The 26,003-nt window shown below is 41.3% G+C and overlaps 1 protein-coding gene across 2 annotated transcripts in view; it reads left to right on the plus strand.

Moving 5' to 3' along the window:
• Nucleotides 1-26,003, plus strand: part of ZBTB20 (zinc finger and BTB domain containing 20) — a 230,198-nt gene that overhangs the window by 181,963 nt on the left and 22,232 nt on the right. Inside the window, exons 4-5 of one of the 2 annotated variants that reach the window (XR_009114160.1) lie at nt 13,768-13,864; nt 20,553-20,640. The gene's annotated coding sequence lies outside the window, so the exon portion shown is untranslated. Of the gene's footprint in view, nt 1-13,767; nt 13,865-20,552; nt 20,741-26,003 lie in introns of those variants that run through there. The other variant, XM_058018622.1, reaches the window with a different exon arrangement.

Here is a 26,003-nt window from a genome sequence, read left to right on the forward strand (position 1 = left end):
CTCTCAGGCACCAATTGCAAACCCTTTTCTTTTCCGTCCTTTCCTGGAGATTTGTGGCAGCTCAGTGCTGCTGCAGATTAAAACCTTTGCCTCTTTTTTTCCTTACTCATGCCATGAAGTCATAGCTGTCTGTTATATCACAGTGGGCTGCCCTGGGAAGTCTTGTGATATCTGAAAGAGAGGATTATAGCTAGGTTAACAAAGCAGTGGCAGGACTGGAATGATAAAGGTGTTTATCATACCATAAAGCATCTTGGTAATTAGAAATTTAAGCATAGACGTTTCCTGTTTTTTGAGGGAGAGCTGGAATTTTATCTGCTTTTCTCTCATGCTTCATCAAGGAAGTTCACATTTATAAAGCAAGAGGAATTGAAGCTGCACTTTGTTTTTCTCACTGTAAGAGGGAAGAGAAAAATGTGCAGGCAGGCTAGGTCTATAACATTGATTTGTAACCAACAAAGGAAATGTCTACTTATAGGACACAAATCAATGTGACCAGACTGTGAAAGTGCAAACAGAGATGTGAGAAAATTATTTGATCGTTAGTCTTCCTTTTGAAAAGACAGAGGGCCAAATTCTGCTCTCATTTATGAGGATGTAACTTCCATGAAAACCAGAGGAGACTTGCCGATGTAATTATGAACAAAATTTTATATGCTGTCCTTCTGATGGATGGAGGTGTAAGGCATTAGAGTCAGGAAGGGGGCTAGGCAGGAAGGGAAGAATGCTGTAGTAAAGAGGATATGCAGGTTTTGCTGTTAATGAACAGCAGACACAGAAAACATATTGATGTTCCCTCCCATGCAGAGGTGACTAGTATGAACTGTGCATCTCCTTAATTCAGTTGAAATCATGGAAGTTTTCATAAACCTGAGAATTTGTTGCCACAGGCTGAGATATTTTCTTAGAGACAGACTAGTCTCCTGAGAATTATCTAATCTTGCAGATTCTAGACTACAGTGTTCATTATCTAGGGAAACCATATATTAACAATAAAACCACTGTATTTTGAAGGCAGGAAGAAAATTTGGTGGTCTAAGTCCTCTTGGCCCAGGAAAATCAATAGATACTGATTTGGAAGTGAACTCCTTTATTCTTCCATGGCTAGTCTTTACAAAGACAATGTACTTCCTAGTTGGGGGATTTTGTCTCCCCTGGAGCTGTTTGCATTCCCAGATTTACCCTGTAGATTGATAGATTTGGTTGTTTCTATGCAAAATCAGTTTCTGAAGCTGTAGGTTGACTGCATAGTGGAACTCAGTCATAAAACCATATCAAAACTGCTATAGTTGTGTAACAGAAAATGTTGGTCTAGGATAAATTCACACACTGATTTGAATGTTTTCAGAACAAATGGATTATCTTTATGTGGCAGGCTGGATGTCAGATCAAGTGTCACCTGTCTGCGCCACTGTGACTTCAGGCTGGATTAGGTATCGTCTGCTCTCCTGCAGCAACACAAACTCAGGCTAATTCAACAGTAACGTGATCATGTGTCCATGCCCAAACCAGGTCAGATCTACACTGATGACTGAGCTGAGTCTGTTCATTAGTGAGGAAACTCATCTTGACTTCAGTTTCAGAAACACCCCCAAGTGGAGGCAAACTACCTCCTTTAGCTGCACACCCTGCTTCAGTCAAGGCTAGAGCCCCTCTTCAGCAGTTCCCTGCATTTTGCACAGATACTGGGATTTCCCCATATGTCTCCATCCAATTCCATTAGTGCAGTCACTGGAAAGAGAAAGGCCAACACATACATACATGCACAGTTTTAAAAGCTTGGGACGCATTTGGAGAGGTAGATATTTTTATTCTGATTAAACTGCTCTTAATTCCTGGGGATATTGTTTTATTTATGCCACAATACAAGATTAAATCAGGCCGTGGCTTCCCAACAGACAAACAAAGCAAGTCTAAACTTGCTTTGAAAGCTTTTGGAATAGGAATAATTTTGAATCTAAAATGCATTAAAGTGACATTAAATAACAAAAAAATCCATTAATTACAAGTTAAACTCCCCTTTACAGAAAGAGGCGCAACAAGTTCTGTCATTTTACTTTGTAAACTGAAAAATGTCTGCTTTTTGATTTTTCTTAACTACTGTTGGCCTTTTGAGATGGAGGCAAAACTCTCCCTGGCTCTTGCCCCCAATTCTCACATGTAGTGAATATCTCCCCTTGGGTGCTCTTTGTGTTGCAATATCTTTAAATAAGTGTCTTTCTGTCAGGCATTGCTCTTATATAATACATGTTGTCATCTGGAGTGAGGCACAGTTGTGCATATTTAGCTGGTTTGCTTTGTAATGCGTCATTACAAGTGACCGAAAACATGGTACAGGAAGTTGTTTGTGTGCTTTTTTTTTCATTGCTTATGCAACTCCCAAGCAGAAAATGTTCTTGAGAGCAGATGGTAAGAAAAGTCAATTGCAAGTTCCATTTTCCAGATGCATAGATGTTTCATGTCTTCTTGAAGCCAGTTCAGATGGAACTTTGGAAACCTGAGTCTAACTTTTGCTTAACCCTTTACTGGGTAAGCAGTTAAATTGTTTCCTACTGGAGTTTCAGTCCTAATAAAAATAGCCTGACTGCACAAGATCCGTTGTGTTCTCAGATGCTTAGCTGGAATCTGGGACATGGTGTTATAATCAGCAATTAAAATATTAATACTGCTCTTCTAGCAAGAATGCTGCAAATTCAGCATCTGATGCATGTTCTATGGTTTCCATTCATTTCTCTCTTTCAACTTTCCAAAGAATGCACTGTAACACAGAGGGGCCAATATCTGAATTTCTTACTGCTTGACAAAGGGATTACTAGATAGTGAAGGCAAATTAATTTGACTTCCTACAGAGAAGGTAAGAACTTCTTACCCTAGGGCAGTAACACAGCCAGCTCATGACTGCATGATACTGATAAACTACAGTTTACAACTCAGTAGGTTTCTTGTTTGATTTAGTTTTTTTTCACTTGCTCAGGTCTTTGGACTTTTCACTACAGTCTTATTGCTACTGAACTGTAGGCTTTTATTTGATAAAAAAATAAAAGTATCAGTCTAATTTTTTTCCCCATTGCACCCACAGAAATCTGTGGGAGATCAGATGAGTATTGTAGACTAACTTAGTGGGAGGGCAGCCATCAAAGTCGATCTGCAGTTGTTGGCCAGAGCAGTCACTTTGTGAGTTCAAACACAGTCGAGGTTTAGTTTAGGTCTGACTTTACTACAAGGTGATTTGTAGACACAGGGATTCATAAGAAATAAGACACTTGATCCTATAATAACAATACCAAATTGTCAGTTGTTGTCCATAGATCCCAAGAAAACAGAAAGTAGGATTTCTCCAAAGATACTGCCGGGCATGCAGCATGACATGCCTTGGTCAGAGGTAGGCATAGAACCAGAGTCTGAACATCTGATCACTAAGTTTTGATGTTTTCAAGTACTCTCAACAAACTTTCAAGAAAGATTATCTGAACTAAGAAAGATAATAGATTTATAAATAAAAGCCAAAGAACATTTTTTATTATGTCACCTACGTTTTTTGCTGTTTCTTCACACATGTGCTCTATTCACACAGTGTGAAAAGATGAACCTAAACTGAACTCTCAAAGCTGAACAAATTCAGAAGTGAACTGACTTTCTAAATCCCTGGCTCCAAGACATCTCTTAAAATGAGCGAATACAGGGGTTTGGGATGACTGAAATCTCGCTCTTACGTTGGTAATAGCATATAATTCAGGTTTAGATGCCCAGAAATGGTGATTGATGGTAAGAGAGGTCAGAAGGAGCTGGTTTCTTTGGCAAACCTTGTGAAATAGTCCAGAATCACTCAATTTGCAAAGGGGCTCCCGAGGGAAGTGGTCCGACACCAATCCCGTCAGAGTTCAGGAAATGTCTGGACAGTGCTCAGTTATATGATTTATTTGTAGATAGTCATGCAAGGATGACCTCCTACTGAATGAAAGTTCAGAACCTTGTGACACCAGAGTAATCTTCAGAAACTCCTTCTGTCTCTAGACCACTCACGGATTATGAAAAGAATAGTATTTTCAATTCATAGAGAAGTTTTATCTGAAAACCTCATTATTGATTTGCAGCATTATCTATTAGCCTTCAAGTAATGAGGGAGTTGCATATTGTCATTTACTTTTCCAAGGGGGAAACTGAGAGGTGTAAAAACAAGGGTTTCTGAGAACTATGAGAAGTACTTTATTAAAATTTGGGCCTTCCCTAAGAGACAGAAGGAGAGTTAACACCTAGAAAGGCTCAAGCTTTCAGGACAGGATCCAATCATAGCCTTCACCATTCAATGTTCTCTCAAAACCAAACAGAACTGTTGGGCTTTTTTTTCACTCCTTCTTGCTGCTTGGCCTGAGAAGCAAATTGCACATACCAGACTGGCTTCTCAAGGCAGTAAGTGAAAATGGCATTTTAAAATAATAGCTGCCATGTCCTGCAGCTCAGAACTGTCATACTGCATGTGAAAAGCTCACTCCTTACCAGAAACAAGGCACAGAAAGTAATAGGAATATGTGTGTGTGTGCATGTGGATGTGTCTGGGTCTGGGACACAGAATCCCTACCTGGGAATGGCTTGCTATTATTAGACATGCAGTTACCAGAGGTTATGTGAGACAATTGGAGTTCTGTTTTTTAACAGAGACGTGATTCGTTCTACTTGTAGTAACAGTAGCCACCTCCAAAGGAGACAGAAAGCAGACACAGACAAAAGGCCAAAGAAATCAATGCTGGCTGAACGCAGCCATCCTCCTGATACCTTCTGCTTGCAAACAGACTTTAGGTTATCAGCTGTGGAGGCTGATGCTAATTCCAAAGAGTTCTGGAGTTACTGAGCCAGTACATCTGTATTGATGGTGTTTGCAGGGCGTGGTTGAGGCGGCAGGAGCTGTGAGGGGGTGACAGCATTGGGCACACTGCCGTGTTCCCCGCAATGTCTCTGGTGTTCTGCAGGAGGCTGAGGGAGCTGTGAGCAGAACTAGCACTCCTACTCTATTTTCTCAGTTACTCCTGCTGGGAAAGACTGGAACCAAAACAACTTTTGGCTCCTCTGCAGTTAACACTTCTACAGACATTTTTATAGTAATGTGGAGGGAGAGTCGAGACCTGGAGTAGCTTTGAACTTCTGCCAGCACTCTTCATTAGTGCAAATTGTGAAATCTGATTGAACTAGAATAGCTCTAAGCTCCCCTACAGCTAAGATTCCTGATCCATCTCCTATGGTACTTCTTGCCGATCATGGCAGAAATCAGAATATCTGCAAGAGCCCTGATAATTTTGTTCATCTGGGCCATTTTCTTATAAGATTTTCTGTCACAAAATAGCAGGAGTAAGGTAGCTGCCAGATTGTCTACAGTCAAAAACTCAAATCACCTCCTCACAGAATTTCTTTCCTGATAAGAAAAAGTATTGAGTTCAGACACTGGTGCGGTGCTTATTACAGAGTCACTTTCCAGAAATAAAAGGTGGGAAAGTTGCTATCAGGTCCCCTCAAGTCACTGCCATTCCCTACAATGCCTCCTCTTGGAATATTGTGGATCTCCTATAAAATTTCATTTCAGCATCATCTAAACCATTCTGCATAGTAACTTCTGCTGTCAAGGAAGAGACGCTGAAGATTTGCAAATGGTCTTTTTAGCACTCAGGAGACAGCCCTCCTACGTTAGCAGAACTTATCCAACAACAGAGCCAACTGCCTTCAGTTTCATTCAAAGAAGTTTTGAAATGACCAGAGAAGAGGCCTCTAAAAGCCACAGAAGAGAGCTGAATACTGAATTAAGATAAATCCCAAAAGTATCATTTGCTAATACTGAAGTAAGAATAACAATTATTGCTAAGTTATTTTCCTTAATGCATCATGCTGCATATACTGCATGGAAGTCACTTCAGCTACTATTAATGTTAGTAATCATTCTCCATCAGCCACATCACATACAGTTTTAAGGGAATAGTGAAAAATAACTCAGAATAGCTAAAAAATGGCATTGTAGTCATATCGTGACTCTGTGTTTTCCTGGCACAGGGTGTTTAAAACCCAGACCTGAATAACACAACTGGCACTGACATCTCTACATTTCAGGCACACTTAAGAAAAATCCTGGTTTGATGCAGGTGATACATAACTTTAAAAAGCAAATAATTATCACAAATATATATCACACCTCAGGACACTGCTGTCAGTGACTTGACATTTCCAGTGATGAGTTTCTCAAATGCGCATAACCATCAGATTTGATTGAGCAATGTTTCAGAATAATTCACATGCTCATCTAGAACTTTTTTCATTGTGTTTTGGCACTGAAGCATGAAACAGGAAATCTACAGTGGTTTTCTCTTTGCTTGTGAGGAAGCAAGTGCTTTGATCAGTTCTATGTACTCCAAGGCTGTAGTCAGTTATTCCTCAATGGATAGTGAAACTAAAGCCCAGAGTGACTCGGTTTCTCTGTGGATCCCATGTGATATTTTATATATAGTTTTTGACATAAATCAAACAAGCTTTCATTTGTACAGTTTGAGGCCAGAGGCAGCAAACACACAGGAAGAATGGTATGGGAAAACACGTTCGTGATGCTTTTTACCTTGTCTTTTCACTGTGTTGGTTACAGACTCTTTAATGAATGACTGGCAAGGGAAATCTTCAGAGATGGAGACAGTCATCCAAAACAAAACAAAAAAAATTAAAAATAATTTAAATTTTTTCCTAAGTGACAGTAACACAGTTGTTTAGCTCAGCATCCAGGCAGTGGTGGTAAAAATGTTAAAACTTAAGGAAAAGATTGCCTGCTTAAGACTTCACCCCTCAGAATCCATGCAATTGTGTTTTTTAATATAAATTTTCCTCTAGTAAAGGCATATAAAAATCATGCAAGTATTTTCATCTCCTTATAAAACAAGTCACAAAATGAAAGCTCAGGGAGAGGAAGGAATTATATCACAAAAATGCTAAAGTTTTTTGGGAGGAAGGAGGGTGCTCAGTTTTTCTGTTTATCTGTTTGATAACCTGGTTCTTGGTGCTTGAGAAAACCAGATGTATCAGAGAAACTTTTATTTCTTACTTTGAAGGGGATAGTCCCGTGACAAAGAGGGCAAATCTATTGAAATTTATAGCTGAAATTTCCACTGTCCTACATGGAATTCTACCTTTAATTAATGTAAACAGTATGTCATAGTTTCTGCAAGCAACAAGCCATGAAAAAAATTTAATTACTTTTATCACTTACCATTTTGTATCATGTTCCATATTCATCAAAGGGTACTTCCAACTTATGATTGAGATAATTTTTCAGCATAAGAACCACAAGCTCAGTGGCCAGACACTGATGCATCAAGTGCTGTACAACTGTGACCAAGAAGGATGGGGGTATGGCAGAACCAGTGTCAATGGTGTAAATCTTGATTAAATTGTTATGTGCTGAGATTACACAGTCCCTGCACCTCAGTGAAAATACATTGTCTGTTTGAAAATCTGGTTACTGAAACAGGGAGATCTATTCTTTGAGGACATTCAATACTTTCTACAATTCACCAGTATCTATGGGACTAAAGGGTTTCAGGGTTTGTGCCCAACTATTTGCAAGGACAGCATTTCCTGAAACCAAAGCAACATGTAGGGGAAGAAACTCAGCTCATTTTCTTTGTATGCTTTCATTGTTTTTGTTCTTCCTGAAAAATAATGTCCTTTCAGATTTCGTTTGACATCTCCATGATGTTGAACAGATTCAGAGAAATCACCAATATTTTGACAGGGTTCCTTGGCAATGAAATGTTCATGAAGCTCATCTGTCATGAGCTAATCTGGCTCATCTAGCCAAAGCAGTAGCTTAGGCGGATATATTACTGTAACAATTTAATTTCTACACATTTTCTTCGTCTCTGGTGATTGCAGTGATGGCAATTCATATTTCAGCTTCAGAAACATTGGTATTAATTGCAGCACAACTATACCTTTAGTTTTGTGAGAATCTTGCTTAAGACAGCAAGGCGATGTTATGTTGTTTGAGTGCTGCCTTCTTGTTAACAAGACAATATTCTGATTGCACTGGCCATCCTGAGTGTCCATGGCTTCAAAACCTGAACCTCTTACTTGTTCCCCTCCCATGAACCTTTTGAGTTTCATGCCATAATGCTGGTGCCTTATGAACCTACAGCATCAGCATATAAATGCCTGAGGCTGTTTATACCCTCAAACTGCTTCTATTAATACTAAGTATGTGTAGAAAAGTAGCACTCAAAATTCAACAACACTCGCAGTATACAAGCACTACCCACAAATCAGTCTGTTCCTGAGAAAGGTTATGTAGGTGCAGTTCCACTGAGCACAGATGATTTACTCCATATTCCACACCAACATCAATAAAATTAGGACTTATCTGTTTGCCTCAGTCACACCCCACTTTAATGAATTGCTTTGAAAATTACGTGGTTTCACTCAGCATTCAGATACAACTGTGAAGGCTCCAAAGTAGGAACACACAGAATTCCATGTTTTATACCCAGCAATGTTCTGCCAGAACAAGATAATTTTAAAATAATGATAATGCGTATAACTCTACATACATATATAAATATATGGTTACTTATATGTATATATCTATGTATGTGTACAATACTGCTTCTTCATGTTCCCACATGTGAAAAGTGCTCTGACACACTGCTATGGTTCAGTCTGGCATCACAGATTTTTATATTCATTTAAACCATTAGCTGAATCTTACCGCAGGGTGACCTGCTCCTGCTCTGATTAGGCCTACCAACTACTTACATTTAGTTTCCTCTTCCAAGTAGAAGTTATCTTCATTTCAAATCAGGTGTGCAAAGTCCAAACAGTTGCTTAACATTGCCAAGTATGGTTTTATCCTGCTCTGCCCCCTGCAAGGAGCAGCCAAGAGGGCAGCACACGTTCTGCATGGGCACCCGCCACACCCGCAGGTGTGGAATTTATACACTCAACACACTGAGCGTGTAGAGATCTTCATTAGTGGAAAATAGGTTGCACTCAGAGTTAGATCTTAAATGAGAGAGAATGTTCTGGACTGAGGCCTTGTGCCACTGCCCCAGATAGGAGGGGATTTGGCATGGGAAGTGGAAAGGAAAGTCAGAAGGAGAAGAGTCATCCTTTTCAACCTGAACTCTTAGGCATGGTTAGCTGTTACACTGAGAGTACTGCTTGCAAATAGAAAGAAATATCAGAAGAATCAACAGAACAAAAGTGAGACCTCAAAAATGCCTACTCCAAGTGCCAAAATCAAACTTAAGAATTGCAGCTTAGGATCAGTGAAATTCTATAGTATCAGATAAAAGGCCGTGAAAGAAGGGAAAAATAAACAGATGCAGACAGGTAATAGAGGGCCTCTGAGTGAAATATTGGGAACATAATGGAGACTTTCCTACAATGTAGACTTTCCTGCTATTCTGGATTTCAGTAAGTACCTCTGGGACTTCAGGGAGAGATTTTTTTCTCAAGTGCTATTGCAAACATGTCCCTGTGGGAAATTGGCCTTTACCAGGCTAGAGCAGTCCAGCCTCTTTAAACAGTCTTTCTGTAAATGTCTAATCCATTAACAAATTAATTTCTGACTTTTAGGCTGTACTGATAGTGGACATACAGCATTCCCAGTGGAATACAGAAATTAGCCATTTCCTCTTGGAAATAAAGCCCTGACTACTGTGAAAAATCCAGGCTTATGGCCTTCTCATAACATGTCTTGTGTTGCTAAATTTTGTCATTTTTTTTAGCAGAAGTTCTGGCTTCTGCTGAACAGTGGCTTTTATATGTTGTTGATCTTGGTCTCTAAGACATTGGGGTTGGGTATCTACCTATAGATAGCCAATGGCCTAACCTTGTTCATACAATGTAAATGCCATGGTCAGTCCTAGTCTGACAATGTACTTTCTCCTTATAAACAGTAAAATATATCTGGAATAACCCACTTTATGTAGAAAGTTGGTTCTTGAATTGTGCTTGCTGATGTTTTCATCTCCTCCTTCTTGCTATGGCCTTAAGAATTTAATCCAAAATACTACTCCCAGAGAGAAAAAGTGACCAAAAAGAATTGAATTTAGCCTAGACAGCCCAGTCTGAAAATGTATCATGACTGTGAAAACATCATTTAAAACTCAGCCCACATGACTCAAGAGAGCTGTACATGCTAACTTCCGAGTCACTAGCGAGTTACTTTCTATTGCCTCATGACAACAGCACTGTTCCAGCATAGTAAATAAGAGTAATCAGAATTAAGCTCACAAGAAGCTCATCTTTTAATTTTTTCATTACTAGGGATCAGTGGAAAGGCAGAAGGAAGCATTCTGATGATATTAGGGAAAAGACTCTTGCAAGAATAAAATAAATAGCAATTAAATAAAAACTTGAGTCTACTTGATTGGGAATCACTAAAGAACAGTAAGAGAAGATTGTGGTGCCAGGTCTCAAGCAAAGAGAAGGACCTATTTTGTTGATTGTCCCTTGCTGGTCAGACATAGTAGTGTTCCTAACAAGCAGGGAATACTCAATGTATTTGATGGTGTCTCTGAGCAGACAGAAGTACATCCAGGGGAAGAGAGAGAAATATCCTGCAGGGAACTAATCTAGAAAAAGCCAGTTTCAGGACCAAGCAACAGCAGTAAGTTGATGCTCATAATATTTAAGTCATCTGTAAAGGAAATATGATGGTGTGATGGTGTGTTGTGTAAAGAGCAGAGTCAGGCCAGTGCTTGCTTCTGTGTGTTTTAGGTAATACAATATGACAGACCACATCAGATCAATGGTGCTGATTAATGAACAGCCCTGGAAAGGTAGCTAACAAGAGATGAAAGGGTCAAGACACAAATTTCAGGAGGGAGAAGGAGGATCAGTGCCTCAGAATACAGAGTTATGGTCCGGGAGCCCATTAATCATCAGCATTATTATGTAAAGCATCACATTTTCTCCTGACTTAATGCCCATTGCAACTGCACTGAAGTCAGTATAAAAGTGACCTAAAGTGTAGATCTTAAATCACAATCTGTAGTACATCACTACTCTCATAAAATGGACCTTCCTTAATAAAAACACTGATACAATTAATGTTCCTCACACCCTCTAAATTACCAGATAAAACTTGGAAAGAGCAAGGTGGAATAGAAGTGAGCATATATAAAATGCCCAAGTTACTATCATTAGTGGGAATATTTAAGTAATAAAGTCTGCATTTCTGGAATGCATTCATGCAGAACATTTATCCTCCAAAATCTTAATTAAGCACACAGTACCCCATGGAACAGAAATATAATGCTTTTCTTCTCTGGATAGAAGAGCCCAGGTATGCAGAGGAGAAGTTACTCAATCCAATGTCACACATCCCATTCCTTTGTTGTCCTGCTTGTCTCTCTTTTTGCCCAATCTTCTTATGGTCAAAGATCCTTTTCCTCTCATTTTCCCAAAGTTAAATTAAGTCTTTTACAAAATTTGGAGTATTTCATTCTCTGTTGCAATACTAGGGTCTTAAGAAGTACCATCAGCTTTGCTGATTTTATGGATTTAAAAAGTGCCTAAAAACTGCTGAGGATCTCAGTGCTTTGTGCCCATCACACTGGAACAAAGAGAGATATCTTCCCAGGCCACAGCAAAAAACATGGAGAAAAATGAAGATATTTTAAGTATTGCCTTTCACAGAGATTTCTGAGCCCAGATTTTGTAGAAGACTTCCAACAGCCCATCTCTAATAACTTGTCTGCCTGACCCTTGTTGGGAAGCCAGATTGAGTGCTAGGCAGTGCTACAAGAGAGAGCCACTTGGATTGGGATCCCAGAGATTGGAAGAGCAATAATGACACAAAAAGAGAGGTGACAAAATATGCAGGATTAGTACATGCAGTTCTTAGGCTTCTCTCGTGTGAAATTAGGAGTGAAGTGAGCAGGAGTTCTGCTGAAGTAAAGACTAAAGATCCGATCCTGTGATTTTTCTGCTTCTAGTACAAGTTTAAAATGTTATCTGAAGTACTAGGCAGTCTCTAAGGCATGTGGGATTTATGCCTTAAAAAGGTGAGTAATAGCCAGATAAAAGACAGACTGATGTGTGCAAAGTGGATGTAAGAAGCCAAGGTCAGCGTTAACAGAACAGATGGAGCATACATGGAGGTGGGAAGGAGAGCCTGAAAGTAAGCCATGCTGAGTGTTAGCAAGGACTTAAATCTACAGAATCCTTGGGCGTTACTGCACCTTTGAAATTCAATCCTTAGTTCTGGTCAAAAGTGTCACTATTTTATGTAATTCTTTCGAACTAACCTGATGCATGTGGTTCCTCTTCCAAGCCTGGTGAAAGTCAGAGGTTCAGACTAAGTTGTAAATTTTGTGTGTGTTTGAATTTACTTAATTTGCAATTCAAAGCAGACTCCAAGAGGGGAGAACCTAAAAAAACTGGAATCAAAGAAGATGTTTGCTTGAACCCCTATAAAATGTAGCTGCCAGGTTTCATGTAGCCTGTTGAAATGAGAATTTAGTATATATCCCAGTCACTAAGAAACATCAGCATTACAAAATGTGTGAATTGAACATAAAACTGAATGTATATTTTGTGAAGTACATTATTACAGTGTCATCTAAAATTGCTCATTGTGTCTGTTGGTGCTTATTGAAGTGTTCCTGCTGCACAAACAGTGGGGTTTTTTGTGTTGCTTTTTCAGACATAAATTCCACCTTGCACAGTGACATTAGCTACCTGTGAAATAACAATTACATCTCTTACCATTTTTCATTCACCTGCTTGATTTCTTTGATAAAACAACTATTTGCTTTTCTGGTCTGCTCAGAGTAGGCAAGATCATTTTTCATGGAAGGGGCACCAGTGGCTTTTCTGTGGACAGGACTGAATATGCTGATGTCTCAAGAGTTCTTTGCATAAGTGAAGTGAGCAGGATTTAATTCTGTCCCTGGATGTCAACTTCAGACCTACTCCCAACATACCCACAGTGACCCACCAAAGGATAATAAGAAGCTAGCAAAGGAGGAGTTCTCTTAGTCTAGAGAGGGATTCAAGCCCCCCAAAAATGTTAATACTCCCAAAAACTTAGATCTGGATGGGGAAATCACCATCTAATAAATATTGGAGTGGAGGTTTTTCTGTGGATCCCTTCCCATCTCAGTCCATTGGTTCCAACTATCTGTTTATCTCAGAAGATTTCAGCGATAAAACTGCTGCTGAGCTGAACCTTTCCTGCAAGGCTGGCAATAAGTTACTTCCCTGGTGTCACTGCAGTAGACCAGGTGGCTGAGAGAAAAGTAGGGTTTCTGCTTTGATACAAGCCATGCTTTTTGTGATGTAAAGACAGCAAAAGACAAAGTAGGACTCTTCCCTTCCTTTTCCTGCCTTCAATCCTGAGGAAGTGTTTGTTGCTGCTCAGAACAGGACTGGCCTTGTTGTTCTGATGAGATGCACTTGAATGCCAAGTTTGTGCTAGCTCTCTATCAGTGCTCCGTGCTCATGTCATTGGAGTGAGAGACTTCTGAGGAGGAATCCTGCTGGTAGCCCTTTGGAGGAGTCCTACTGGTAGCCCAATCCTCCCTCTCCTCCTTGCTTCACTGGATTAGGTTGCCTGGGCAGACTGGGGTCGTTTGCAGCCAGAGCTGGAGGGATTGAAGTGAGAATTCAGCACTACCAGGCTGCAGCCAGCTGTACTCACAGCACAGAATGCCAGTTAGAGTTGTAGCAAGTTTTCTTGCTCTCAGTAAATAATTATTATTTCCCCCTGACCTTTCCTTCTGATTCTTCCTGGTACAGACACAGCCTCTCTCTGTTCCCTGCCCCAATGAACGTCTGCACTAGGTCCAAGGCTTGGAGTAATTTACCTGAAGAGTGATACCATTTGGAAACCACTGTAAGTATATTTTATCTCTTATAAAAGACTTCTTGTTCAGCAAAATAAGACATCTTACAAAAACAAAAACAAACTGCAGCACCTGTGAGCCTTACTGATGAGGGTAAACTAAGTTTTGCTTTTGAAATTTGCAAGGAAATATGTGGGCAAAAAGTATGTCAGTAAAAAACTGTTAAATATTTAAGTCATACCCTCACAGCATAGTTCAGCAATGGCTGGTTTGATCTGCTTGTATTTTTTACTTTGGCAGGTTCTCCCTACTTACTGCTCTAGTTCGTGCTGTTCTAGTTGGTTCATCCATGTTTATCTTTGCAGTGTTTATCTTCTTTTTTATTCTTATTACTTTTTAATGAGACACCTTATCTCTCATTGGTGTTTCAGGCAATACAGATGGAATGTACTGCAACTTCTTAAAGGTTAACAATGTTCTTTCTGGGCCCTGAGACATTTATGACTTAAGGCCATTACAATTTGGTAGATTTGGCTGGATTACATAGGTAAAGTTGCCTGAGAGAATTCTGACTTTGCATTGTGGTTTCATTATGCTCTGAAATGACCATTTGCCTGATATTTGTACTTTCTCCCCCATAAATATAATAGTTTTTATTTCTTTTGATCAATGCTCAGTAATTGTCAGTACTGTCCCAGTGTTTAGCATAGCTGTCATGCCCTGATGTTACAAATCAGGCAAGCTCTGTAGTCAGGACCCAGCTCTCATGAGACTTGTGGTTTAGATGGAATAAATGGACAAATTTGGGGCCATATAAACCCTACCTCAGGCCTGAAAAGGACCCAGAAAATTTCAATTTTACTTTAACTTAATCTCTGAGTTTAATTTAATTATGTTAATCAGTCTCCTGTAAGGGATTTTGGAGTTTATTTTACTTTTCTGTGTTGATTAAATTTTCCAGGCTTTTATTGCACTAGAACATTGGGTCTCTCTTGTCAGTTTTCTGTGCCTCCCATTCTTGCTTTGCAGTGTTCTGCTGGGATTTCTCTTTCATATTACATTTTATGGTGATGTTTTCAGGAGTTTGTGTTTTCCATTGTATGACAAAAACTTGCAATCAGAGATTTTAAACAAACTGCCAGTCATGTAGCTGCAACAGCATGAAGATCAATGTGGCTGCAAAATCATCAGAGAAGCTGTGTGAATATTCAGGCAGTCAGCCTGTGCAGGACTTTTAACTACTGAAGCAACACTTCTGGCAGGAAAACAGGGATGGCTCAGGTGATTTAAAGGGAGCTTGTTTTGGGAAGCTTCACCCTCAGCTCTGGCACTCAGTGTGCCCTGAATTTTGGGATTTTGGGGTGAGGTCTCTGGGCAGATTTTAGTGGGTTTTTGTTGTTCTTTCAGTCCTATTTTTTTATATTCACTGATTGCACTCATCTTTCTCTCTTTACTTTGTCAGTTTCTAAATATGTATTGTCAATGTCATGTCTGGAAGAGACACAACACTGGCAGTGATAAGCACTGATAACAGGAGCTGTGTTAGTCGCACACAGGCAGATAAAGAATGTGCAGCAGAACACTCAGGGAAAATATTGCTTAAAATCAGACGTGAACCATTTTCACACTCTTATTTTTAGGATTTGAAAAGCTGGAGGTTTTGGTTTTTGTTGGGTTTTTTTCAGGGTTTTTTTTTTCAATTCTACACAGCCCCTGTGAATTACTAAGGTTACAAACTAACTGTGCACCAGTAAGTTAAGTGCAGTGCTTGGACACTACAGGCATCTCTGACCTGAGGGCACTTAGTATAAGGTGATGCCATAGCTGTGAAGAGGCAAAATAATGCCTGGAACATGGGTGGGCAGACTCAGCCAGCAGCAGCACTTACAACAACATCAGCAGCCCTGTGGCATGTTCCCTCTGTGCTGCTTAATATGCGACGAACAAAGGTCTGGTTGGTAACCCAGCCCTCCCTGTATTCAGAGGCTGAAAACTGCCTCATTATTGTTCATTATGTAGTATTATTCTCATGCAGTCACATTATCATAGCTTCCCCTGAGAGCCAGGATGCTGCTGTGGGCTCTGCACAGCTACACTGGTTCCTATACCTGAGCTAATTTGTTCAGTGCTAACCTGATGTCTCTGCAGGACAGAGAGCTATTCCCCTTGTAAGGGAAGGTTCAAGCATTAGTTATAGATGCTGTGTGAGAAGTACAACATATACTGTCTATTTTTGACAGGGACCTGGTTTGCTGGCCCCACTGTGAAAACGTGTTAACTCATCCAGGGGAAATTCATTCCAAACTCAAGTAATGGTAGCAAAGGAGTACATGCAAAGAAATCAACTGTGGAGAGCGAGTGGAGGGTTGAGGGAGAGAAAAGTTGTATGCAAGAGTGGCAGCAAGAAAGGGGAAGTGTGGCAGGGGTTTTAAAGGCATTCCAAAGCTCAGAGGTAGTAATTAGTTTCTAGATAGCTTTGAGGTTAGGACATCCAAAATATTACCCATTCTGCCTTCAGATGAAACAGAAATGAGCCAATTCTAGTTTACAGCCAGTGCCCAGATCATTGCAGCCGCTGCATCATTGTGAGTTGGCCACCATTTGAGATCTTGCTCTGTGACAGTGCAGTGTTAAGGTACACGGAAAGGAGCGAATGCCTCAGTGCAGTGAGGATGCTGGCAGAAAACAGAAATAATATGATGGCAGTGATTGTATACATTTTGCTTTACACATGAGCTGACAACTACTGATACACACAGTTTAGTTCAGGAAAGACAGGGGAGGCAGTTAGCCTACTGTTAGGTACTGGAGAGCATACAGTGAAGAAAAAAGATAATATATATTAAGTGGTGTAAATTAAAATCACAAAAAGCCCCACAATAAATATAAGAGAATGCTAAAAGAGAATACCAACAAATGGAAAGTACGTGGACATAGGACAGAAAATGTAAAGTGATAGAGTAGGTAGGATGTTTAGAAATAAAGTGGATAAATCTCCTGTAAATCAATAGCAAATATAAATTCTGCATGGGCCCTCTAAATTTTGAAAGTCAGTATCTTTTCTGCTCCCAGCTTGTGAGATTCAATGCATCAAGTCCATGTACCAAAGTGCCATCTCTTTGCTGTATTGCCCTTCTGCCATTCTTCACAAGGAGCAAGGATGGTGATGGCCCTTTGATAATGTTAAGAATGAGTTCAGTATTGGAAAGGACTTGTATTGCACCCCAGGTATGTATAGAGAAGGAGATAACCAGAGATCAGAACAGAGCCCCTTACTCCAACAGCACATTCCTAAGTCTCTTGCATTCCAAACATGGCCATTGTTGCCCTTACTAACAAGAAAATAGCAAACAGCTCTTTTCCAAGATTAGTATGTAGAGAAGAACGTAGTCACAGGAACTAAAGCAGCAAGGTAGATTAACCCTTACTACTGAAATAAACACATAGTATTGCCAATCAATGAAGTCCAGAGATGGGACATACATAGGAGTAATTTGGGAAGGTTCCACAAACAGTTTTTATTACTTGTTTCATTCTTGCTCCTACCCTTGTTCTTTCAGGGTTTTTGATGTTGCTATAACAATTCACAGTTTTCTAAAGTTTGTGTGTCATTTTTACCTTCTGGACCATGGAGATATATTAGAGAGCTTGCTGATGGAAGTGTTCATAGAAGTAGTGTGCAATCAGAAAAAAAATTAGGTTGGAAGGGTCCTCTGGAGGTCTGTAGTCCAATTCCCTGCTCAGAGCGGAGCTGACTTCCAAGCTGGATTAGGTTATTCAGGGCCTTGTTCAATTAAGTTTGGAAAATCTCCAAGGATGGAGATGCCATAACCTGATTGAGTACTTAACAATTCTCCCTGTGAAGACTTATAGGAAAAAGATAGCAATAGAAGTAGACCATATAAGAGAATGTAAGAGTATTTAATTAGAATATATAGGTGAAGATCATGGCAATAGGAGCTTTCTGTTTGGGTAATAAGGTAGAACAAAAGAACAGCAATATACTTACAGTAACAGCGGGATTTCTGTGACTTTGCCTTTGCTGGCAACAGTAGTTGGACATCGCAGACTGGAGAACTTTGTTTTGGTTTCTTCATAGGTAGTTTTGATCACAGTATCCCCAGGATTTTTCTTTTCTGGAAAGCTTTCTTTAGATGCTTAGCTGACTTTGCTGATTCCTTAGCTTCCCTCCTGTGGAAGCCTGCATCCCTTTCAGGTGGTAGTGACATACAGCCCATGTCTGAACAGTGAGAGAAATGAGATCCTGAGGAGAGGTGTCATCTCCAGCGCCAGTCAGCACCACTACTATATTCTTACCATCCTAGTGAGCAAAAGTCATCGAGCTGCAGGACTGAAATGTGGAAAAATGATGACACAAGAGCTTCTTGATAACACAGTGTCAGCCTTAGGAGCAAAGTAGAAAAAATATGGGTTTGAATAGAAAGAAGCAGGGGATGCTTTGCACAGCCTTCTTGGTGTCACTACCTGTTGCTATAGTGTTTTTTAACCTGTCCCTCTAATGAGTTTTGAAGGCCTGGGAGGCACAGGCAGGATCAGCCACAGGATGAAACATCAATCAGTATTTGATTTAACAACAGAACTATAGCTGTGCTAGTTGACTGACAAGTCTTGTTTACTCAGACTTAGCCCCCACTCTGCAAAAAACAGCAGTCTCCTGCCCAGGCCAGGCAGCATTGTGTGTGAATAGACCTGGAGTCAGAGGCTGTATTCCAAGCATGTAACTTGGCTTAACTCTGAGCTGAAAACAGACTTTAAATACAGCAGTTCAGCTCCTGGGTACAAGGAACTTCATTGCCTTGTGCATCCAGAGTCCAAGCCTACATACAGCCTTTGTTCCCAGGCCAGAAAGGTGTGCTATCTGAAAGCTGCTTGGATAGCAGTGCTGTAAAAACCCACTGGTTTATTCACAGATTTCCTGCAGTCCCCACTGCATGCGGGCTGCACATGGGAATATCCTGGGCTCTGGAAATGAGGTGTGTGAAGGTGTGCCAGAGTTCGTTTGGATCATGCCAAAGATCCATACAAACTGTTACAAACACAACAGTCCATGTACTTTAAAATATACGTGCCCACGTACAAGCTATAGTTTACAGCAGCAATAGCACCCGCCCATCCCGTGGTGTGGAGACTGCAGTCCCGGTAACCCAAAACGCACCAGGGCTGCCAGAAGCTGCGGGGTGATCAGTGTGACCCCCTCGCTGGCCGTGGTTCACCTGCACAGCCCAGCTCAGCTCCCGGCCGCATCCCGAGGCCCGGCCAGCTGCCACCGGGCGCCTCTTGCTGCCCCTCGGCCGACCCAAGGCCTCCCTTCCGCGCTCACCGCCTCCTGGAGGGGCTTTGCGGGACGAAGGCTGGGGAAAGGATTTGTTTTATTTGTTTACTTCTGGCCCGTTTAACTTATTTTTTTATTCTTTCTTCCTCGCTCTGCTCCTCGGGCCGGGCCGTGCGGGTGCTGCCTCCCGGCGGCGGCCGCAGGCTCTGGCGGCGGGCCGGGCCCTGCCCCCGGCCGGGCGTGCCGCCCTTATATAAGGCCTTTATGTAAGCGGCCGGCCCGCTCTGCCCTTCCTCGCCCGCCGCGGGATCGGCGCTTTCCGCGCTGGACACTCGCTTTAAGAATGGAGAGGCCAGTGCAGCCCTCAAACCCTGTCCCGGGTGGGACGCAGGAGGGCAAAGGCACGCGGGGAAAAGGGGCTCCCGCCCTGGCCCTCCGTGAGGAGAGTCCCGGCCTGTGGAAGGGGCTCTGCCGGCAGGCAGGACGTGCGCCCGGGGTGCCCTGGCACTATTCGAGGGTCGGCAGGAGATAACGGGTTCCAGCGGCAGGGCTCCAGCCTGCCCGGCTCCTGCTGTGTGCCCAGGGTTCTGCCCCCGGCATGCGGCGGCAGTAGCCGATGTTTGCCCCGTGCCCAGCCGCATCCCGGGCCCGGGGCAGCAGTGTCCCCTCCAGAGGCTGGCGGCGCAGCTCCCTGGCGCGGGGAGCACCGAGGGAGCGCCTGCACCTGTGTAGCGGAGGGAGGAAGTGAGGCAGGTGTTCGCTGTGTGATTCAAAGCCTGCCGCTTCGCCCGGTGCCTCGGCTTCTCCAGCCGTGAAGCTAAGGTGGTGACTCACTACCTGCTTGATGTTCCACTGAGGCTTAATTCCTTGGAGGTTCTGGATGGAGGGAGGTATTGAGAGCTCGTGTGCTCAGTGCTCATAGACATCTGTTTCAGGTTCCAAGTCTTAATGCTTTACTTAGATGAACTCTGCATCTCAGAATTGCCTCAGTGCTCTTCCCTACAATCAAGTCTCTGCACTGATTAGTTTTGAACTTGCATATTTGTTTGCTTTTCAGACAATTCTATTATATTTCTGTATAACTCTTTCTATTCAGAATGCTACAGCCTTGGTTAATATTTGTCAAATGGTGCTTTGACTGTCTAAACTACTGGGACGAGTTTCATTTTATATGTCATCAGTAGGGGCAGAATAAGGAGCTTCATGCTTGGCCTATTTGCTGTAATACAGTCTCAGGGCCATTGCATCAGAGTCAAAACAAGGAGCAGCTTGTTTCCAAACAAGAAGTATGGAGGAAAGTCTTCTCTGCCTCCTTCCCTGTAAGGGAAAAGAGAGGCGAGAGGGGGGTGGTGGTGGGGGAAGAAAGTTATCTTTAACAGATTCTAAAAATGCCTTTTCCCAAATATGCAGTCAGTCCCTTCAAAGGTCTCTTTGTTTATTTTCAGGAAGAAACCCAAGACAGCTGAAAACCAGAAGGCGTCTGAGGAGAATGAGATTACTCAGACGGGTGCATGCAGCGCCAAGCCGGGCCTTCCCTGCCTGAACCTTGAAGCTGTTCCTTCTCTGAGCCCAGCCCTCATCCACTCTCCACATTCACCAACAAACCTGCACGCACACACAGGGTCATCTGATTGTGAGTACACCAACATGCTGCTGGGGTTCCTGAAAACACCTCCCTTACTGTGCACCAGGTTTTCCAGTTGGATGCTCTTCCCATAACGTCATAAAGAGGATCTTCTCAGGGCTTACCTTCTCCCTTCTTTGGGAATTACATCTAAAGCAGAACATTTTTGTGGTAAGATTGTGATAATGCAATCAGCCAGGAAAAACTGAGAGCGTGTTGTTAGGTCAGGTTGCTGCTTATTGCAAATTAAAAAGGAGAGACCCCTCAAGCATGTCCCTGTCCAACTAGAACTGTTGCTCTGCTCCAGGTAGTCACAAGCTTCTCATTACCCAACCGTATCTCCTGACTGGAGGGGTTTCAGTCTGTGCTGAAAACATGGGCCTGGCTCTGCAGCCCAGGACTGTAAAGTTTCCATGAAGAAAAGGGAGCGTTTTGTGGAGAGGATCAGTCTGTGAGAGGCTGGAAAATCTTTGTAGACCTGTGTGGTTGTACCAGCCTTAAGGCCCTTGTTTTGAGGGCATTTACTTGCAGATTACTCAGCATGGGTTAATTGCCCTTTAGAAAATGTTCTTCTGCATTTTGCCAAAAAATACAAAAAATAAGGGAGGAGATTATTAAAACTGGATTTTGGAAAGTCACCTGACCTTGCCAGCTCTTCAAAACATTGACATTTCACAGAGGTCCTTGCCTGGAAGTCTCTTGACAAAGAATGCGCAGGGTAATGTGAATTTCATCACTCACTAGTTTTTGAATATATAGTTTACCTCTTCTGCAGTGGTTTATAATGTAAATTTGCAAGGTGGGGGGGAAGAGAAGAAGATGATGATACCAGGTTTCAACAGCTCAGAAGCCAACCAGATTTTGCAATAGCCTGTAAAAAAGAAAAATCAGGGCATGACAATAAAAAATCAGATTAAAAAGTATGTGTATCCTTTTCTTTCTTTAATTTAAAAATCCTGCCTCAGGGCCAAGCTTGGAAGCAGTTAGGTTATAGGGATCATCACTATCAAAATCACTTTAGCTGCAATTCATTCCTGTTGGCTTCTGACTTTATTCATTATGAGCTTCTGCTAGAAATCTTGATTTTAATAGAGCTGGTAAACATTGGGGAGACTTTCCTAAATCTCACCTGGTGATTTGGGGAGAAGAAAGAGCTGTGAAACAATTGAACAGCAGGCAGTATGCAATTTAGTATATACAAGAATTCTTTTCAAATTGGAGATGTCAGACTCTTTGTTAAAACTGGGGTGCAGTTTTGTCTTGTAATGTTTTCTGAAAGCAAAAAGCTTGTGAAAAGATGCAAAAAATGAGCAGAACAACAAGAAAAAAATAATCCTTATTTTCAAACAAAGAATCCCTTTATCCCATTCACAAAGATGAAAGAGTTCATTAGTAAATGGGATTTGAAACCTCACACTGATTTTTTTGACAGTACAAATGGAAACCCATGAAAGCAACCTTAGGACAGAGGCCAGCAGGGATTGTTGGGAAGTTGGAGAATGAGCTCCTGCTTTTGCTTTCTGAGGTGGCCAAGTTCAGGGTGAGGAATATTGTCAGAGGGCAGCAGGGGAAGGTGGAGCCTGCAGCTCTTCATGCTCTACCTGTTCTGTGCACAGTGTCTTTTAGACTCCTAAGTTTTTAGGAGACACTGTCCCCAAGTCACCTTCCAGATGATGTCAAAGGCCTTTACTCCTATTTACAGGATAATACAATTGTTTAGGTTGGAAAACTGCCAGCCCAGGTTAGATGTTCCTTTCACACTGCAAGTGTGGGGGACTTTTTCAGAAAATGGGTTCAGAAAAATAGCAATTCCAGCATTAACATTGTCCTGTCTTGTGAATTGTTGAAATTTAGTTCCCAAAATATAGCTAAAGTCCTGCAAAGATTCAGGAAATAGTAAGACCTCTGGTGGTATTATCTCTGTTAGCTGAAAGCAATAGAAAATCTCACAGTTATTTATTATGGGTTATGACCTTTATCAGGCTGTATTTGTTAGGGGTGGTATGCATATAATTAGTGTTTGGCATGCCCTTGCAAAACAGCAAGAACCCACATGAACTGAAATGAGGCGTGATGAATATTTACTGCATATTTACTGTAGCTCTCTACCATGTTTTATGGTATTTTCATATGGCCTCAATCCTTCGATTGCTGGAATATGTTTGTGGACACAAAAGATTGATTTTTGTGGCACCCAACTTTAGAAACGGGTCTCCCTGCAGTTACAAATGCTTTCTCCGTACCTCTGATGTGCCCTGTCTTTTGGGTCAATTCTTTCCCCTCACTCTACAATCTCTTTCGTTGTCCTTCTCTTCCTCTCCCCTCAGAGCTACATTGCCGCATCTTTCTTCCTCTCAACTTTTGGACTCGGGTGATGCTGTTCTTCTTTGGGCCAGCAAGACTTTCTGTCCTTCCCTCTACCTTCAGACAGCACAACATTGTTTTTCTTCCCTTGCCCAGACCATCCTACTGCCTGGGCAGTACCCCCACAGCTGGCCAGATACCTCATTTTGAAAGGACATTCTTCATTCTGCTGGGGGGTTTTCTAGTGCATGGCAAATAGTACAGAAATACTATAGAACTAAAGTTAGACTGAAAGTTTGGGAGGAATTTTCTCTGAAAATACCAGAAGCACCCAGAAAGAGTCAGTATGGTAGGGTGTATCAATTCTTGCAAAAATGCACAGATGTACAGATGGTTTCATAAGGCCTCATTTATGTATCTGGGGGGAAAAAAAGGCTTGGATTTTATGGGCCACCTATTGAAATCAGTTTAAAATCTTCACTGACCATTTTGCATGCACAGTCACTAGTGCTTGGCAGAAAACAACACCACATATTTATTATTATGAGAAATGTTCAGAAGCCAATCTACTTTAAAATATCAGGGTGCTTTTGGAATGATTCAGATAATTTTTTTTTTCCAAGCAAAGGAAATAAAAACTCTGTGATAGCCATCTGCTCCTCAGCTGTAAAAGGCAGAGGTGAAGAAAGCCTAAAGCAATAGTCTGAAAGCCAGTCTTACTGATATGAATACTTAGGGAAAAAAAAAAAAAACCTTGGGTAAAGTCATATGTGATGCACAACATAATTTAAGGTTTCATTCTGTAGCATATATTCTACATGCTGCTTCTGGTGCCACTTATTCAAAATGAAATTGCATTATTCCTCAGATTTGTAGGACTAGGTCCTAGATTTCTGGGTTTGAACACTATTTCCAGCACTGATGACTCCCTGAAGCTAAATCCAGAGCACAGGATGCACTGTGTCCAGTCCCATCTCTTTTAGTCTTGGGAAATGCAATACAGTTGGAGAAACAAGTTAGAGGAAGAGGTGCTTCCTGAGGTAACTGTTTTCATGGAGGGCTTGGCAGCCCTCATGGTTCAAAACCACCACTAATAATTGAATTAATTTGGAGTTAAATGATAAGAGTGAGCTGATAGAACTCCAGCTGAGTTATGCATCGAGCTTCTCAGCTGTCACAAACAGATCTGTCTGCTTACCCAGAAGAAAGGTGCTCGTGCAAGGACAAGTACAAGTTGTGGAAAGGTTATAAAAAAGCAAAGGAAAGCAATGAGATTTGTTCTATTCACATTTTTTTCACATATTTCCTTGCTTCTGGATAGAGAATGCATAAAGTGCATAATAAGGCTGTAGTTCAAAGGCTGAACAGCCTCAGGTAAAGTTTCTAAAGATTTCAGTGAGAAGAAGAAGGTCATCAGGAGCTGGCTGTATTTAAACTGGTTTGGTCTGCATAGGCCACTTATTTCAGGAGCTTTTCAGAAAGCATCTATAACTGTATATATTTTGCAAGCATGCCAAGAGATAAGATCATTTTGGCAGAAACTTTCATGAGTTCTCAAAGATACAATCAGACAAAAACTTCATTCAGGCTCTGATGTATGCATCTTAACAGATGTGTCCAAACTCAAAGGAATCCCACGGGAACAGTGCAACTGAATCTCTTTGTCTCTATTGATAGTTAAAAGAGTTATTCTTAGACACTGGATGGTCCATCTGTGAAGGAATTTGTTCCAGACAAGACAAAAGCAACATCTTTGCAGAGAGTTTCCATGGGACAGAGAGGCAGGTTGGACAATGACTGAAAAACTTCTGAAGCAGTATTTATGATTTTAGAGAACACAGAATTCTTGCAGAGACCTGAGACTCTGGTAAGGAATGAGCTGAGAAGAAAAGTAAGCCATGAATATTTTTTTTTAATCTGTTAAACAATCATTGGCAGGTTGTCGAAATAAGGGAGGACTTTCTAAAGTTATGTTTTAGCCAGGGATGGGGCTGGTTTTTTGTGTTAAATAGAATGCACATTATAAACAGTGTCAGTGATAGACCACATCTGAGCTCTTTGCCCCTACATGCTCAAGTACCATGGCTGACTTGGTCCAATTCTAGCATTTTTCAGCTTTCACAGGACAGGAACTTTGAAGCAGAGTATATGCTTTTTTCTCTTCTAAGTACTGATTTTTGTAGCTTCTTAGCCTTCCAGCATGACAGGGAAAGACAGGGTGGGAACCTCACAAGATTCCTGAACTCCGCAGAGCATTGAGAGTGGATATGGAAACTCTGGGGTTTTGTTTTCTTGAGCAGCTAGAGGGACTCACCATTCCCTTCCCATGAATCTGCCAGTTCAGTTTGCCTGGGGCTAGTGTAGAGGCTGGGTAGCTCTGAAGATGGTTTGGCCTCATCTTTACCTTTTAGGTTTCCTGTGTTTCTCTTAGAGGTTCTGTGGCAGGAAGGGAATGGTTACATGCACTCATGGTCTTCTTCTTCTCCCTGGAAATTTGTGGCTGTGATTCCCTAGGAGCTGCTCTGGAGCTTTCAAATAGTCTTCACCCTCAGTGAAGACAGGAGGCCCCCTGATTCTACCAGCTTCCTTGTTTAGACAGTCAGGCAGTATGAAATAGTAATTTCAGCTGTATTTTTGCTAATCTATGTATGGCATGTCTTAGCTAGTGCTGAATATTTTTAGGTTGTTTTTGGTGACCTAAGAAATTTTGTATGTTTAGATATCTATTTTAGATGATATAATAATAATGATACAGGCCTTTTCTGTAGAAAGCTAAACTGAAAGCAAGGATATCCATAGTTCTCAAATACTGATGTTACAACACTAATTATACTTTCATCTTTCACAACATTTGAAATTTTGTTTGGTAACTGCTTCTCTTGTTAGTAGTTGTAAGTAATTTCTATGTCCCGTGCACTTTTATTTTTGTTTGTAAAATTATCAAAGGAGTATGAGTCAAGAATTACTT

This window comes from Melospiza georgiana, chromosome 2, assembly GCF_028018845.1.
Source record: "Melospiza georgiana isolate bMelGeo1 chromosome 2, bMelGeo1.pri, whole genome shotgun sequence".
In the NCBI taxonomy this organism is placed as follows: domain Eukaryota; kingdom Metazoa; phylum Chordata; class Aves; order Passeriformes; family Passerellidae; genus Melospiza; species Melospiza georgiana.